Source organism: Pezoporus wallicus, unplaced genomic scaffold, assembly GCF_028554395.1.
Source record: "Pezoporus wallicus isolate ANWC-B61680 ecotype Strahan unplaced genomic scaffold, APGP_CSIRO_Pwel_v1 scaffold_13239, whole genome shotgun sequence".
NCBI classification, from domain to species: Eukaryota; Metazoa; Chordata; class Aves; order Psittaciformes; family Psittacidae; genus Pezoporus; species Pezoporus wallicus.
In genome coordinates, this window is record NW_026642052.1 from 7,193,028 (window position 1) to 7,211,377 (window position 18,350).

Here is an 18,350-nt window from a genome sequence, read left to right on the forward strand (position 1 = left end):
TTACATGAAGTGAAGACAATATTTTAAGATGAACTGTGCATACTTAGAGGTACAGTAATACATATAGCAAGAATTAATACAATGTACAATGTAAAGCTTATACCAGTATACCAATACAGGTGGTCTGTGGCTTTTGACAATTGAACCAGGCATTTTCAGACCTGGGTGATCCAGAACAGGCACCCAAACCTTGATGTCTAACGCCTGTGCAAGTGATCCAGCTCACAAGGGTTTTTGCAGAAGTCAGACAACAGAATCCACCAACTGCTTCATTGAGAAGCTACGGGTACATTAAACAGCTGTATTTAAAACGTTTGGTGCTCATCCGCTGCTTTGAGGCCCTGAGATGTGAATCATCTGCAACATACAGGATCAGAAACAAAGCTGGAAATACACCTCTGAAGATGCCCCCGTTGTGCTCCTCAGCACCGTTACATCCCACTCATGACAGCTGCCTTACAGGGTGAAAGGTCAGGTTCAGTCAGTGTAGTGAGCACCAAGCACCTCTTAATGCCTGAGCAATATAAAACTAAGCCAGAAAACATTTGTTACCTGGGAAAAAAAAACCTGGGATAAAATAAAAATTTAAGACAAAATATCCATCTAACATACTCATGATATATACATAGAGAAATAACTATCTTAGTTTTTTAGTTCTGTTCCTGTTTTTCCTAAAGACATTACTACTGAATTTCATTCCAAACTGCTGAGCAGTATGTTCTTCCTGCCTCACAACTTTGATTCTTGTCAATCGTCCAATGGAGAAACGATAAAGACAGGTCCTACCAGAGACCTCTGAGAGATTTCTTGGCTTCCTTGCCAATGCTCCTCCTCCCCAGCAGCGTCAGGGCAATGTGCAGCCCAGCCCTGTGGTACTCGCTCAAAATTCAGTCACACACAGTCAAAAACCATCCCCACCTCTTAGGAATCTGTTGCCACAGACAGCTGCTGCTCTCTCCTCTTTGTTAGTGTAAATCTGATGACTGTTTCTGCGTGCAAACATCACTGCATCAACTAGCCAGGTAACCACAACAGCAAGTACAGGATATATACACACAGGTGCTCAAGAGCCTAGCAACCAGCTTCTAGAAACACACCTCTGCACACCCACCCTTCACCTGGGAGAGCCTGGGGTGACATTCTAAGCTCATAAAAGAATGTATTGTCCAATAAAGAATTATGAGCTACCATTTGCCAAAAGAGAGGCTGCTGTATCGCTTAACTTGGATCTTTTGGACATACTTGTTATAGGGAGGGAAGGATTTAAGCAATATCACATATGCATTTGCAGCTCTCATTAACTCAGTAAGTATCACTAGAGCTACTCCTGCAGCACCCAATGACATGGGAAACAAAAGGGGATCATCACACAGATGGGATGAAAATGCACATGGGAAAGATAGAGAAGAGCAGACAAAGTGCAGGGCCTCACCTCAAAACCACGTGTATTTGCACTCATTCTTGCTTCCAGGAAGCCTGAAGGCAAGGAAAATGTGGAGATGGAATTACTGTGGATTCCCTCCCTGGATAGATGAAAGACTCAGACTCTGTCACAGTCTGGATACTGTCCAAGGTCTTTATCTTATGCTTTTTCATACTTCTATGTCAGGAAAAAGGAAAAACAGAAAATGCAACACCCTACCCACAAAAAAAAAACCTCCAAACCTTAATAGATGATATAAATCCTGTCAAGCTTGTATACACTTTGCTGATTAATTCTCTGCTCCACCCTTGTCACAGGTGGGCCCAACTATTTTCACAGCCAACTGGTGAACAAAACCAAATGAGGTGTCCCTCAGCCAAGCTGGAAAAGGATCCAGTTATTGCAAAAAAGAGAAAGAGGATAATAAAATCACCCTTTTTTTTTTTTTTCCTGCAAAAAAGGGGATGGTGAAGGCAAGGCTGCCCCCAGGCATCTTTAACTTATGCTCTGACAGGTTACAGGGGATTTTGCCAGAGTAATTATTTTTCTATTCAACAATAATGAGAAATTACCATGGCAACCTCCCTTTCACGTAGTGCACTCACACGTTCAAACACTGAAATAATGGCCTAAACATAACAAAAAAAAAATTTAATTTTTTAAAAATATTTTTTCTTAAAATAAACTTAAGGAGTGGGTCCAAGGAGAGAAAAGGGCAGAGGGAGCCAGCAAGTTGGGTCAGAAGTGAAGCTGCCATGCTGCTGGAGCCAGCTACCCAAGCAGGAGAACGTCTTCTGCCATAACTGCTATTATTCCCTCTGATCCCTTCCACCTCTGGCATTATTTGTAATTTGAAGCATGGCTCAACTCTGAATAGGGTCTTCAAGTAAATGGAATCCCAGGGTTTCAATATTTTTTCCTTACTCTGATTTCTTTGGCAAATGCAATCAGATTGTAAGTACAAGGATGTTCTTTCTCCCCCTCCATCTAACAGTCCCACATGTTCCCTGTGTGATCTGAGAGTCAAGCTGGGTTCTTCTTTACACCTTGCACACTTAGATGATTAAGAGTCTGCAAGCCAAACGAAGCTTTTCAACTTGCCTGTGATGGTGATTGCTGAACCAAAATAGATCTTGCAACTGGAGTATAAGGCCAACTGAGATTATGGCATTTTCTCCAAATTCCTTTATTTTTACTTAATGACTTGGGAGGATGAATGGAGTTCATGTAAAAAGTCAGTACAGGAAACCATGCTCAAGGGAGGATGCAGATATCTTGTAGGATAAAACTGGAATTCAGAATTATTTTGATAGATTGCAGAAATGATCTGAAATGAAGATGAAGTTTAGTAAAGTGAAGTGACAAAAGCACAAATACAAAATGGGGAATAACTGGCTAAGCAATACTGTAGAAAATGGTCCAGATCATAAAGCAAATATGTCAGCAATCTGTTGCTTTTGCAAACACGGGAAATGTCTTAGATATAATTCCCTCCTGATCCAGCAAACACTTCTCTGGAAAGACTTCAACTGGAATAGTCTGTCCACCTCTGGGGTACTGTGAGGCCAGGCCTGGGCCACCCACTCTTAAAGAATTTATCCGAGAACAACAGGAATCATTGAGTCTAAAGACACAAACAAACAAGCCAACCCCAAAAGACTCATAGGAAGCAAGGCAGAAGGACTTAGATGTGCTTAGTATAAGTCAGAAGCTCCTTGGACAGGGAATGTGATGAAAACCATATGAAAAGATTGCTATAAAGAAGAGCAATCACTTGTCCATGGTGGCTAACAATAGGAGAAGTAATAATCGGCTCAATCTGCTGCCATTGCAGGTTAAGTGGTTTAATCCCCTGCTATAGATTTCTAGGCTAGTGTTTTGCAGCAGGGAAAGAGCCACAGAGCATGGCTACTGTGTTCCCAAGGAGAGGGGACACAGAGGAGCCTCAGGCAGAGCTGCCCCATCGCAGCAGCAGCTCCATGGCTTGTAGTCAGTGAGAAGTGGACTTTTGTTTTCTGCCTCACATGACTTTTGGCCACACACATATAACAGATGTAAACGGTATATTAAAAAGAGAATCATGGACACAAGTAAATGTGATTCTGAACACACACAGGAAACACATCTGTTCTAAAATGGGACCTTTTTTTCATATATAATCACTTCTCGGGGAAGAACTGAATTTTAAACATCAACCTATATGGCTTGGCATTGGACAAGGCAAAAATAAAAAGAGATAGTGCCCTTGGGAGCTTACATTTTTCTTCTGGCACCTACAACCCTTCCCTATTGACACTTACTATTTTCAGAACTCTATACATCCACACTCCTGTTGGCAAGATATGCGCTTCTCATATTCTTTCAAGTTAATACTGCACAAGAAAACTGCTGTCTCCCCAAGGAGAGAATGGTATTTCTCCCCTCCTCCCATTCCCAGGAAATCAAACTACACTCGAGCCTTTAAAATGCAGTTCAAGATAAGATGTTGCCATTAAATACACCTGTAAAAACTGCACAACCTTTGTAAACTAAGAAATTTACAGGGTAAGTTCCATTAAAAAATTCTGATATTAATGTTTATACACAGAGACACTGACAGACCATTAAAAGCCTGAATAAGAGAAACATATATTTTCCCCATTAGCTTTAAATTAGACCCATCTTGAGACTACCCAGCATATTTAAGGTCCTGATACAAATTTCACGGAACTAACAAATTAACAGGAACAGGAATTATATCTTAATTTTATACATTTGGACATTTGAGTATTGATCTGTAGATCTGGCCCTGCAATGCACAATGTTTTCATAATGTAGTATAGGGGAGGTTTAAATACATATTTAAAATATATAAATACTATGCAAAATACCAAATCTTAAATTGATTTTCTTGGAAACCATATGAACAGAGTGAAAGAGTGTAATATTCATATACAGTATGTAGGTGAGAAATCCATATAGTCAAATGGCTGCCTATTATCATACAGATACAAGAAGATGAACAACTATTTTATATTCACAGTATCTTTGCTAGCAATATGTGGTGCCCTGTAACTAGCAAAAGCACCTGAAAAAGAGGAACCCAGGGCTGGTTTGTAAGGACCACTCCCAATCCTTTTGCATTTGTTGTTTATCTCATTTATTTGATCTTAAACATAAAGCATGTTTTACATAGCATTAAACATAACTTTAGTCTTGCAGCTAGTGGTATCTTCCAGAATCTCTGCCTCCCCTTGCCCTGCTAGGAATGTCCAACTCTATTCTGTCCATTTGTTACTTCACGCATATTCACAGTTCTAATGGTGTTGCTTGCTTTTATTTCACTTACTAGTATGGCTGGATGCCATCTCTCAAACAATGTGTAGTAAAACTGGCAGAAAAATTTTAAGACTTGGCTTTGGTCATAAGTAGTTTTTGTTTCCATTATATACTTGCAACTTCTTGCCAAAACACTGCTCAATGCCCAAAACGTATCAGTTTCTTCAGCTTACTTAATAATTAATTAAATTATTGTTTACATTCCACTTTGGAACTTATCTTCATTTGCACAGCGAAGAAACAACACCAAGTTTCTGTTTTATTGAAAAGGCAGAATATAGTCATGCAACAGATCCCCAGAGCAACACTGCCTCAGAGAGACCGGCTCGGGAACTATATGGGGACAACGTCCCTGTTTCTCACATAAATCTGGATTAACTTGAAGAGTCCAATGGAATTATAGGGAAAAGCTCATAATGGAAAGCTACTCTTACAGGTTCGCTGGAAATTCGTAATATATCAAGAATCCTATTTTTATTGCCTATAAACCACGGCACTATCAGGCAGCAAAATATCAGGGGGTGGCAAGCTGTAACAGTTAATTTACTGAATGGGGAACTGTGAAAACCAAACATTAATTATTTGATTTCAGATAAAAACGGGGGGAGGGGGAGGAAGAGAAAGGCTTTGCAAAATATGCAAATTGATTCATGCCGTTTCCTTGATGTACTCTGAACCCGTGGATGTGGGAATCAGCATCACTACAGCAAAACCATTATGCTGTAATGATCCTGGCCATCCAGCTCAGCTTTGCAGATGATACACTGCTTTGAGATATCATCACTTAGATTCTCAAACAGCAAGTCCACACTGAGCAATTATAGCAGCAGTTCAGATTAACTGAAATATGCTGATACTGATATAAGGAAGAGAAAAAATTTTCTTATGTTTAGAAGAATGGTTGACCTCTTCCTTGTTATTTGGCCACTCATGTATACCCAAATTAGAGACTTTTTGTTAGAGTAGTTGTGGCAACAGCTCATTGGGCTGGCAAATAGCAAGACCAGTCTACACACAGCTATAAAAAAGTACAGTTCCATTATATCTAAGCCGCCTAATTTTTCCTTCTACACAGATGCTACACATACATCAAGTTGGATATCCTTTTAAAATTAGAGTCCTTGAAATTATGGAGATTTTCTTAGATTTTCTAAGACAGAGAGCTGTCTGATTCAGCCTAATAACAGAATCAAAGTAGAATGCTTGGTCTCAAACCTATTATTTGTCATTCTTTAAATTTTACTGCAGCTAGTGGACAAAGAGAAATGAATCCTTAGATATTCACTCTGTACATGTTTCACTATTCAGCTACAGCAAACAGACACAGATTGCCATTTAATGCTGCACCAGTACAGACCAGAAAGAGTTAATTTATGAAATGTGCCATTTCACCTGCTTCCTTAATTTGAATTCATTATTACCACTCCTGGAACTTGTGCACAAGAATGGATACAAGAAAGAAAAGGGAAAAAAGAGCAAGGAAGCTGAGCTCACGACATATTCCACTGCCAATTCTTACAGCCACCATGGCATCATCCTTGATATTTCACAGCAATATTATCAATAACTAGCAGAAGATGCTCCTTTGTGCTTTTTAAGTCTATGGGATAAAATTGCACTTGGTCTCCATTGATAAGACCTACATTCTGGCTGTGTGAACAAAAAGACTGGGCATTAACAACTAAATCGTGTGTAGTTGTTAACAGAAATAGACACTTTCATGCATACCATAGTATCTGTTTGGACTTGGTATATACACAGTTCATGTTAAAACTATATTCAAAGTTGTTTTAAATTTGAGCCTTCTTTTCAATAGGCATCAGGATGTCCCTAGCTGGCTGGGAACAGTAATGGATTTCCTTACCAGTATTCTCCACCCATGATCATTGCAGACAAATGACAGACGAGATTTGTGTTTATCAAAAATGAACCATGGTTACACTTCTCTATTCTACCACAGAATAACGCACAGCCTCAGCCTTTGAGAATGGTTTATAGAGATGGAATATTAAGTGTATCTATTATCTATTGTACTACCGCCAGTCATATGAATGTTCTTATTTTATTCTGACATTTTGACCTGGTTTCTTTTTTACCTTGTTTGCTTCCATCTATATGAGTAAATGGAAGCTACTATGCCATCTATCCCAGTGAAAAGGCAATAACTCGTATTGCCATCAGTGAATACAGAGCATCAAACATCATATGTCACTAGGGCACAGAAAAAAAAGTCATATCCCCAGCAACATTAGTAAAAGAGTCTCTCTGGGTCTATCTACATGACTACGCCAACTCCCAAGGCTTTAAAATTTAGCCAACACAAATGCCTTCATCAGTTATTACAGTGAAAGCAACATTATTACTGACAGCATTTAAATACCACGGTGGGAAAACAATGAAGACAGTCCTTGATACCTCCATTTCACACCAGACTCATGAACTCTTTGTTCACTGAAGCCTCACAGAAGCACCACACATGTAAGAGACATACACAAAGCTCAGGACTTCAGAGGTCCCTGCCCCTGAGCAACTGTAGTCTAAATTACGATCTAACAGACTGTATTTTGAGAGCTAAGAAACAGCTCTTCAGCTAAGTGAAAAAAAAAAAAACCCTACTCATTTTATCTCTAGTGCCTTATTCTTGTGCAAGTCTAGTGGTCCAGGCAGGAAAGAAAAACCCAGATAAGACAAACCCTACGTTCCAGCTTCATGGAGAAATATCAGACAGTGACAGGGCTAAGTAATGCAGCAGTGAAAAGTTGATTTTATCATACATGAAGATTATACTGGTTGAAAAGACATATAGTGGAGGAGATAGAGTTCTATATGACACACACCCTCTACCCTACAGGACTTTGAGAAAACTCCTGCAGACTCAGCAAAAGACTTTAAAAAATAAGGATATGCTGAAATTCTTTTCTGGAATGGGGTACAAATATGCATTTTTTTAGCCTGCAAGTCAAACTAATTAAAGATTATGACCTCGTACTAAGCTTTGCAAACCAGGTGAGAGCATATCACAGTGCTGGACAGCTCTGTCTAACCAAGGAGCTGCTATTACTTGGAAAGATATGTGAAGTGGAAAAGATCCAGTGTATTGTATGTCCCATCTCCTTTACAGGGCAGGTAATCTCATGCACAAAAGTTTAATTTAGCAGTAGCAAGTCAGAAGGAGAGAAACATTTCAGAGGAAAGTATTTAAGAAATCACTCCCTTTTGTTACTATTTACAAGCATATTTGTTATATATTTAATACATATTTACAAGCACTTTATATACTGTTGGCTGCATTTAAGTGCTTAATAACATAACTGTGGTTTTGGGTATTCAGGTATCACCCAAAGAAATTTTAACAGCTCTGTATAATTCCAGGCAGTACAGAGAAGCAAATGGTGCTTTACAGAAATCGTGGTAAGAAGCAATGGTAAAGCATGAAAAACCACTATAGGAATTAATAAATAATTTCATAAAAGAGATATAGTTACCTGAAAATTGTCTCTTAAAAGTTACTCACATTTTTTTATTCAGCTCATCTCAGAAGCCTCACTCTTGTGATCTTTTTAAAGGATTACTACTTTAATTTAGCCAAAGTACATTTCAAGTTAATTCCTGTACACATTCTGAACTTATTAGGATTAGTAATCAAAGCCACTTTTGTCAACTGACAATGTCACTGACAATATCCACAAATATTATTTATGCTAAATGTGTGTTTCAGAATCTAAACTCTACCTAGGGAAGAGAAAAGGAAAAGGTATCGCTGAGGTATTAAGTCCATCTTTCAAGACTCTACATACTTGGTCCAGTTTTGAACACTACAGCATAACTAATATCATCTGTATCACCCATTTAGCCACTAATCAGCTGAAGCTGTCAAATAAAGCTCTGGTTTTTGAAAATAATACAGCTATATTTACTGCTTCTAATTTTTGATATACAAACATATGTGCATTTAAACTTAATCTAACATTAAGGCTGAGATTTTCGAAGCTAATTAAAAGACTTATGCATTCATTTTCCATTAAATTAAGTAGAAAACAGATGCTGGAATATGCTGTGCAAGGCTCCAAATCCCAGCATGGAAATGGAACTTGTTGCATTAGCTGAATCAAAGCTGGAGGGTGACAACAGGGCTGGGATTCATCTCACCCCAAGACAGTTGCCTAAATTCATATGAGATAAAAAGCCTCCTGGAGATATCTGTCTCTTCACTGACTGTAGAGGGAGACTAGAGAATAGTTCAGTCTAGCCATTTAACTTTTACAGCTATAAAGGTGAGTAAGATAAATCCTTTTCCATGTACCTACCAGGAATTTAAATTTCAGGAAGAAAACTGGTTGAGGTTTTGGGACCTTACATCGTGAAGGACAAACATAACTGAAAAGCTGGTTGAAATCATCATATCTACTTTGTCTAGATTTTTACAGTCTTGGCAGGAAGACCTATAAATGATGTTCAAGTTTTTTGCTTGCAATGCCCAAAGTCTTCCAAGCTTCCAGGTTCCTGCTGTTTCAAATAAAAAGCTCCAAGTGGCAGACAGAAGTTGGAGCCCTGGTTAAAGATTTCTGCCAGTATGAAATGTTTTAAATGAAGAAGATGTGATTATTTGCTTGGCTTCCTACCTTCACTCCCTGGCTAGCCATAGTTGCCAATAAAGGCCCTCAGGTCCTGTGTTTTATCTCACCCTGTATTTGGATACAAAATTCCTGGACAAAACACAAACTAGAGGCAGAATTGTTCATATGTATCATCCTACATCCTCAGAAATCTGAAATATAAGGAAATCTTGAGTCAAGACAACATGTCAAATATTGCTATTTCTCATTCTGTTACCATCAGATCACTCAGTCACTGCTGTTTCCATCCTGTAGCACTATCCCTCTCAAGCATGTAACATTCATTAATGGGCATGTGACAGCCAAGTCTGATTAACGAAGGGACAACAGTCAGAAGTCCAAGTTGCTCTGATAAAGCAAGATGGGTTGCGTTTAAGACACTGGTTCTCAGCACACACCATGGTTTACAAGTTTTGATGGTGAGAAACACAGGGTAGTAAACTTTTTATACTGACATTTGCATTTACAAATAAAACTCTCATTCAGATGGATAAATCTGAATCACCTGTTTACAATGACAAAAAACTACTTAGAACCAAAACTGCTATAATATTGCATAATAGTGTAGCAAATCACTGACAAGGGTGTTGAGGTTGCTAAACCAAAAGATATTTAGCTGCTGTCCTGAAAGTCACAAGAGCGAATATAAAGAGAATGAAGCACACACTGGGAAATCCCAGAGGTTGTGACAACAGAGTGATTTAGTGTGTTTGGTTTAAGTATTAACTTTGAATTTTCACTTAAAAAGAAATGGGAGAATTTATGCATGCAAAGAAGCACTCCCTTTCAAAACTCAGTCTGTACTGAGCAAAGTAAGTACAGCTTTCTTCTAAATGGTGTATGTTATCTTGTCAACCTCATTTAAAGTAAAAAGGCGTCAGCAGTAATAATAAAAATGCAGTTTGGTGAACAATTCCGTCACAGAAGCCAGCTATTACATACCGTAACAAATTAAAAACTCCAAAAGTCTGCGCAGGTCCCCAGAGAAATGCTATTTAATAAAGCAAACACTGATATTGAATGCGACAGAATTCCATTTGCTACAGACTCCCATCCAACTGAGTTTGGCTGCGGCTGAAGCAATTAGAGAAAGCTGTGATTTAATGATTACGCTAAAACCCCAGACAAACAAAGCTCTCACCTACCAAGTGGCCACTTAGCTGTATCACTACCACCAAATGTATAAAAATCCTAGTAGGATTTCTTTTGCTGTCAGTCAAGTAGCAGCAACATGAGCAATTATTTACTAAAAATGTCTACTTAGCGGCTACCCTACTGCTTAAACATGAAAAATGTATAAACCTAAATTTAAACAAAGTAAGCAAGGCCAAGAGTGAACTACATGTGTCAGGGAAATTCACCCACTAAGGTCATCCTTGTAGCTGAGCGCTGGTATGATCTAGTCGAAAGATCATAGCAGGTCAGTGTTTAATCCTTTCTCTTTTTTTTTAATCTTTATGCTGTCTATGATAATCCACTGGGGCCTCACCTGTGGGTCCATAAACATCTAATGAAATTTTAAACATCTTTTCATCTCTTCAGACTCCATGGACCTGTTAGATCAGCAGTAAAACTGATTCATGTCAGATTTCTTAAGTTTTCCATAGATGGTATTTGTCCTTCCCTATTTTCTAATTATTTCAAAATTTCTTTATGTAAAATTGTAGGACATAAAGCAGTATAAAAAAGGACCATATGTGACAATTCGGAAAACTTGCATATGGAAAACTTGTGAATTTGCTTGGGAACTCTGCATTTCTTGGTGTGCTCCTGCCAACTGACAAGCTCCATTGTGAAAACTGACTAACGGTCTTTCTGATTTTTAACTTACATTAGTCTGAGAGTCGAGTGAATGACACCCAGGACAGCTGAGGTAGATTTTTACTCCTGTTGCCTTCCAGGTGAAAGCATCTTCTGACAGAGAGCAAGCAAAGCTTTGGAAAAAGCAGTTCCCTTCCTCCCCAGCTCTTTAAGGAGCAGCATCTGGAGTCATGGCGCATACCTCTAGCCTGAACAAAAATACTAATGTTGATACAGCCTTTTAAAACCATAAAGAATATGGAGTCCGGGAGAAAGCTCAAACACACAGAGAACTATTTTAAGAAAGAAAACATTTTTGCATAACATGGTGATTCATGTGCAGAATTGCTGCAGAGGAGAGTGAAATAACTACAGGAAGCTATGTATAGGAAAGCACTTCTTGGGCAGCTTAGACCTATTTTCAATGATCTAAATCTTCCCATCTTAACAAAAGCATACCATGTGGGGTGTGGGTGGGTTGTTTATTTGTTTTGCTACAGCTGTCCATTTCTAACTAAAATAAGCAATAATCGTGTTCAGAACCCTATTTTTTTTTTTTAAGCACTATGTGTTCCTCATGAGTGCTGGGAACCCAGAGCATCTACTGTTTCAGAGCTCTTCTGAAAGACTTGTGTTCAGACTACTAGAGAGCCTGAGAAGGCAGCAGTAGCTTTGACAAAGCCAAATAACTACTTGGTCCCATTTCTGGGAATCTGTAACTGCCAGAGGATCTCTCATCTGAGAGTGAGACAGAAAAGATGCAGTGCTAATGTCTTCTTAGGCTAGGGGAAGCTTATGCCAAGCTCAGCCCAGAATATACAGATCCACACAAAGCAGCTTGGTTTCTGCCAATGCAGTGATGACCACTGATAGATGTTATCATACTTCTACACACTGTGTTTAAATGGAACCTACAAAATAGATCATAGCTGGATCATGTCTAGGTCCTCAAATAAAGACTATAAAAACATCACAGATCCTCTTCTGAGGGTGCTGATTTTTCAGACATCTTAGGATTCTCCTCCAAATGAGTCCCTCCACAATCAGCTTGACTTTTACACCTGATCTCTGTATGCCACGCTGAAGAATCACCTCTCTGCTCTAGAACAAATGACTTCTTTTTTCTCCCTCTAGCTTCCTGATTTGGAAGAGTTTTTTCTACAAGCAAATGCACCAATACAGATGTGCATATGCTCACTTTTTGTTGATATCCTTGGCTTCTGTAGTAGTGTCTCCTGGATCATGTCATCTGCCTCTTAAAATCATATATATCGGTCTCAGGCACTCTAGACTGAATGTGAACTTTTTATAACCTCCACAACATGTGAGGTCTGAAAGAGGCCCATCAGAAACTGCCAGGTCAGCACAGAGCCCACCATGTACCCCTCAGCGTATCAGCAAGGACAAAGGAGTGTACTGAAGATCAAATATGCTTTGTATTATGCAAGCAGCTCCTTATTCAGACTCCTGTGAATGTTCTAGTTCAGTAAGTCTCAACATCTGGCAGGGGTCAGATCTGGGCTGACTTCCTTCTGTCTTGATTCAATGCTTTTCAGTACAGCTGACAATCACAGGCTTTCGTGTCCTAAAGCCTCAGTGGACTTGCAGAACAAGTACAGAATGAAAGCAGCTTCCCCCTCTCTCCCTGAAAATACTCATGCACCTTGATCTGAGGGGACCACAAGCAGGATTATGTCGTTACTGTCCTCCTCATTCCTCTGCCAATATTCCAAGCAATCAGTAGTAGCAGCAGCAGAGGTAATACCAAACTGCCCAGGGGAAATGGCCTAGAAACTGGAGAGATACTGAATATTTTCAACTGTATTATACAGTGTGCTGCAGACACATGATCCTATGGGTTGTCAACTGATATGTACTAACTTCACCCAGCAGTCAGGATGGGACACGAAACCATAAGTGTCCTCTACCATTGTATAGGATGAGTCTCACAACAAAGAATGCTGTAGGGAGATAGCTAACCTATCAGAGTATCAGCAGCAGTGCCTTGCAAACATAAAAGGAGAGATGATGTTCTACTATGTTCCTATAATAACAAACACAGCAGTCAGGCATAATAAATATCTCCAAAGCAATGAAAGGTGAAAAGCTGGTACCGTATGATGGAACCACAGCCCTAAGAATTGATGTTTCCTATTTGAAAGACTACACTCCTTTATAATTCCTAGAAAAATTTCCACCTGCCAGGTGTACTTCTTAGATTTAACCAAGTATTTTCATGCTTCCAAGGCCATCTATTGGATTTTGAGAGAGAAAACACCCCAAAAAATTTACTCAGTTGTGAAATAATGAGAAGCAGGTATGCAATTTATTCACATTGACTGCTGCTACCATAAATATCTCTGAGGAAACTACTATATATTTCAATATAAACAAAATCGTAATTATTTCCCATCCAGATAATGACCAAAATATTTCTGGGTATCTTCCTGATCTCCAAAGTCTCCCCCAGAGGAGATGCAGGAGTGTCTCTTCTGCATGGTGTGGTGCTGGGAGTGAACTTAACATTTGAAAAATTATCTTAACATTTGAAATTGTCAGTCTTTAGTATCTACTTTCTTGTTACAAGCTTAGAATATCCACTTCCTCTGTTATGCTGCAGAATGTGCACTCTGTAGCTTGTCCTACCTAAAAATTAACTTGAAATGAAAGCTTCTAGGTCCTCTAGACAGATTTTAATGTGTGTTCCTTTTTTTAAGAACAGGAGTGTATCCTGACGGTAGTCATGGTTGCAGAGAGAAGCTGGAATATGACAGAATGTATTTAAACGTGAGCAAGGAAATAAAGGGAATGCTAAAATCTTTTTCTTCTTCAATACTATAACATTTAAGCCAATTGCATGATCCTTCAGAGCCTGGCTCGGCTTTGGGTAGATGCACTGAGTGGCTTGCCTATTTTAATTCCATATATTCACCCTCATGGCCATCCATATCAGGTAATGGGAAGCTCACTCGGAGGCAGGGTGTTAAACAGAGTGCAAATTTCTCATCTGGAACAGAAGAAACCGTGATCATCTTTGATGTTATCTTTTCTCATTCAGCTTCTTTGATTTGAGTGGTGGTATCAAAAGAAAGTGACCTGAACATATTAAAGACGATGCAAGCTTCAGTATTCCCTGTTGCATATGACTTAAAAATTAATGGTTCATTAATATCCAAATAGATCTGCTTTGGGAAGACCCGCTCAGAATTCAACACTAGATACTGTAAGCATTTGAGAACACTGCCAATGAGTTCTTTAAAAGGCCGAAAAGATGCATGTCTTGTATATTACTTCCACTGCCTCCACCTGCTAGAGGAGCATCTCTGCTGCAGTGACAGAAAAAATACATGGAAATTTTTTTTTTTTTTTCTCCCCCATTCTCAAAGGAACAGCATTTTGCACCAACATAAGAAAAAATCAGCTGATTTTATCTAATCTGTGACATACTACCCACTGGTATGAAAAGAAAGATGGCAGCTCTCCTTCCTTCATGCTTTGATAGAAAATCAACAGAGAAGTAATACAAACTGACAGGTTTTTATGACTGACCTCCTGATACCTACTGGTGCATAAACATGCAGTTGTTAAAGCTTATCACTAGGGCCAGGGTTATCCCCCCTTGACTAGAAGACTGCCAAGTCGTAAATAAATAAGATAAAAATAGTTCCAAAATAATATACCCTATTTAGTGGATTCTGCCACTAAAATGTCATGTCCTAGAAAATCTCCAAACAGAAGAGTTACTATTTCACAGTTTTATGTCTTTACTTTCCAGATGTCTCACAAAACTTGGTAAATAGAAAGGCCATCTACATATCTCTTCAGTGATGAGTGGTGCTCCTCAGGGGTCCAGCAGTGTTTAATATCATCATCAGTGAAATAGACAGTGGGATTGAGTGCACCCTCAGCAAGTTTGCAGATGAGACCAAGCTGTGTGGTGCGGTTGACACACCTTAGGGGAGGGATGCCATCCAGAGGGTCCTGGACAAGGTCAAGAAATGGGCCCGTGTGAACCTCATGAGGTTCAACAAAGCCAAGCGCAAGGTCTTACACCTGGATCAGGGCAACCCTCATTTTCAATACAGGATGGAAGATGAAGGGATTGGGAGCAGCCCTTCAAAGAAGGAGTTGGGGGTACTTGTGCATGAGAAGCTGGACATGACCCAGGAATGTGCATTCACAGCCCAGAAAGCCAACCATATCCTGGGCTGCATCAAAAGAAGCATGACCAGCAATCGAGGGAGATAATACTGCCCCTCTACTCTGCTCTAGTGAGACCCTGCTTGGAGTCCTGTGTTCACCTCTGAAGTCCTCAGTACAGGAATGATATGAAACTGTGGAAAGCATCCAGATGAAGGCCACAAGGATCACGAGAGAGAGGGCTGGAGCACCTCTCCTATGAGGACAGGTTGAGAGAATTGTGTTGCTTCAGTTTGGAGAAGAGAAAGCTCCAGGGAGACCTTATTGTGGCCTTTCAATAAAGGCAGCTTATAAGAAAAATGGGCACTGGCTTTTTATGATAGACACCCTGAAGGTGGTGAGATTCTGGTAAGCACCGTTCACAGTATTTGGATGCAGAGCAAGACGTAACAACTCCCTTCCCAGGTGAGCATTTCTGTTCCATGCCCAGGCCAAATCTCTGTTAACAGGTCTGCATATTTAATTTTGCCCAGCCCTTTTGACTAGCTTTAAATCACTGTCGAACATCACTTGAACCCCACCCTCAAAAAATTACACTGCTTTTTTGTATACTATTTAGAAATAAAAGTGGTGTCCTGAGTTAAGCAGCAGCAGTCATTTTTCTCCTTCTTAGTAGCTGGTGCAGTGCTGTGCTTTTGACTTTCAGCCTGGGAACAGAGATGATAACACTGATGGTTTTAGTTGCTGCTCAGTAATGTTTACTCTGACCAAGGACTTTCTGAGTCTCACGCTCTGCCAGGGAGGAGGGGAAGCCGGGAGGAAGCAGAGAAAGGACACCTGACCCAAACTAACCAAAGAGGTATTCCATACCACAGCACATCACGCCCAGTATATAAACTGGGGGCAGTTACCCAGAACAGCTAGATCACTGCTCGGTCGGGCTGGGTATCGATCAGCGAGTGGCGAGCAGTTGTATTCTCTTCCCTTGTTATTTCCCTTATCATTATTCTTACTGGTGGTAGCAGTACCTTAGTTACTGGACTGTTCTTATCTCAGCTCGCGGGAGTTACATTCTTTCGATTCTCCTCCCCATCCCTCCAGGAGAGGGGGGAGTGAGAGAGTGGCTGTGTGGTCCTGGGCTGCCGGCTGGGTTTAAACCACGACAAGTGGGTTTTGAAAACTAAATATTCTGTGAAAAAAGCCATCAAGACAAGGCCCATAAAATTCAGCCAGAAAAAGTACATCCCACTTCTCAAGTATTCATTTTAATGTCTTGTCCTACCACTGCACTGCTGAATAATCTCCAGGCAGTTGTTAATAGTGTAACAGTCAACAGAAGTCACTGAATAATGTAAAAATCTTTTTGTAGGCTATTTTTCAGATTACAAATCTGATCTCAATTTGATTTGTTTATGTAGAGTTCTGCAACCAAAGTTTAGTTCATACAAATGTTTGTGAACAATGGATTTAGGGGCAGGTTGCCAATATGAATGCAATCATCAAAAGAAAAATCATTTTGTGATTAAATTAAATTTATTTCCAGCAGAGACAGAGGTAGCTTACAAAAAATAAGTTGCAGAATTAGAGAATAGAGAAACCAGCATGACAACCTGCTACTGCTACTAGTTAGTCTGCCACATGTTGGGATTTCTGTTTGCTTTAAAAAAATACTAGGAAATTATGAGTAAAGGTGGCCAATCATAAAGCAAGAGTAGCAAATCTCAACAGAGATAGGAAATTTGTTACAAACAGTTCATCAACAGTAACACTTACCTGAACAATTCCCAAAAGTGATAAAAAAATTTACGATCTGCTTTTGAACATTTCATGAATGAAAAACTGATAGATATCCATCTATAAGAATATGAATAGCCTCTAGAAAGAATAGGAAGCCAGTACCCAAGAATGCCTTTATCACCTAAAACAGAATAGGTCAGTTGAAGTCTACCCCCAGCATATTTTTAGTAGAATGGTCTCCATAACGCAATCTCTCCCTCTCTGAAGCCACTATCATGTCCACACCAGGAGATCCTAAGTCAGCTGGATTTTAGGCCAGTCCCGCCCAAGACCTCTCATCCCCAAACAGCTGAAACATGGTTTGGCCAGTGCCAGGTAGCAGCTAAGCCACTGAAGGGCTGGGCCAGTATGGGTAAAGAGCAGAAAATTCCTACATGACAACATCACCAGTAAAGTATTTACCAAGAAGACCCAAATTCAAGTCTCTCCGCAGCTTTCAGAGATTCAAAACTGCCTTCTCTAGCATCCAGGGAGTGCTTTATTTTCCAAAAGAGCCCAAAAGAAGCACTATTTATCCCTTTCTAGCCACTCTCTGTCACTTTTTAGAAGGGAACACAAAATTTCAGGGTCAAGAATGGACTAAGTAGGAAGGAACTCTATTCTGGAGCTATGGGATCCAAGCACCTCTGGGAGATACAGATCTTATATGTCTAGATACTAACCAATAGCTTTTAACATAGCAGGTCTCTAGTCACATCTGCATTAGCAAGCTGCAATAAGAGCACAACAGCTGGTGCTGAGGATTCGATGTCCACTATATACAGACTGGGGGGTGAGGCAAGAGGAAAGAAGGGTTTAATTTCAATCAGTTTGACATTAATCTCATGGGCTGAATGCCAAGAGGTTCCATTTAAACTTGAGAAGAAACTTCTTCTCAGTGAGGGTGACAGAACACTGGAACAGGCTGCCCAGGGAGGTTGTGGAGTCTCCTTCCCTGGAGACATTCAAAACCCGCCTGGAGACATTCCTGTGTAACATTATCTAGGTGTTCCTGCTCCAGCAGGGGGATTGGACTAGATGATCTTTTGAGGTCCCTTCCAATCTCTAGCATACTGTGATACTGTGATACTGTGAACGAGTCAGACACCTTAAGGTTCAGTACACACGTGCCAAGACTGCTTTGCTACATGACCCAGCATGGAGTAAGTGGAGACATATATGTAATTTGCTTCAAAACTGGCAATCGAAGTACAAACTAAAGTAGTAGCAGAGGTGAAGATGCAGCCCCTATTATTTTTTCCAAACACAATTAAGAG

The 18,350-nt window shown here is 39.8% G+C and overlaps 1 protein-coding gene across 17 annotated transcripts in view; it reads right to left on the bottom strand.

Moving 5' to 3' along the window:
- Window positions 1-18,350, bottom strand: part of LDB2 (LIM domain binding 2) — a 402,626-nt gene that overhangs the window by 145,797 nt on the left and 238,479 nt on the right. The window lies entirely within an intron of this gene.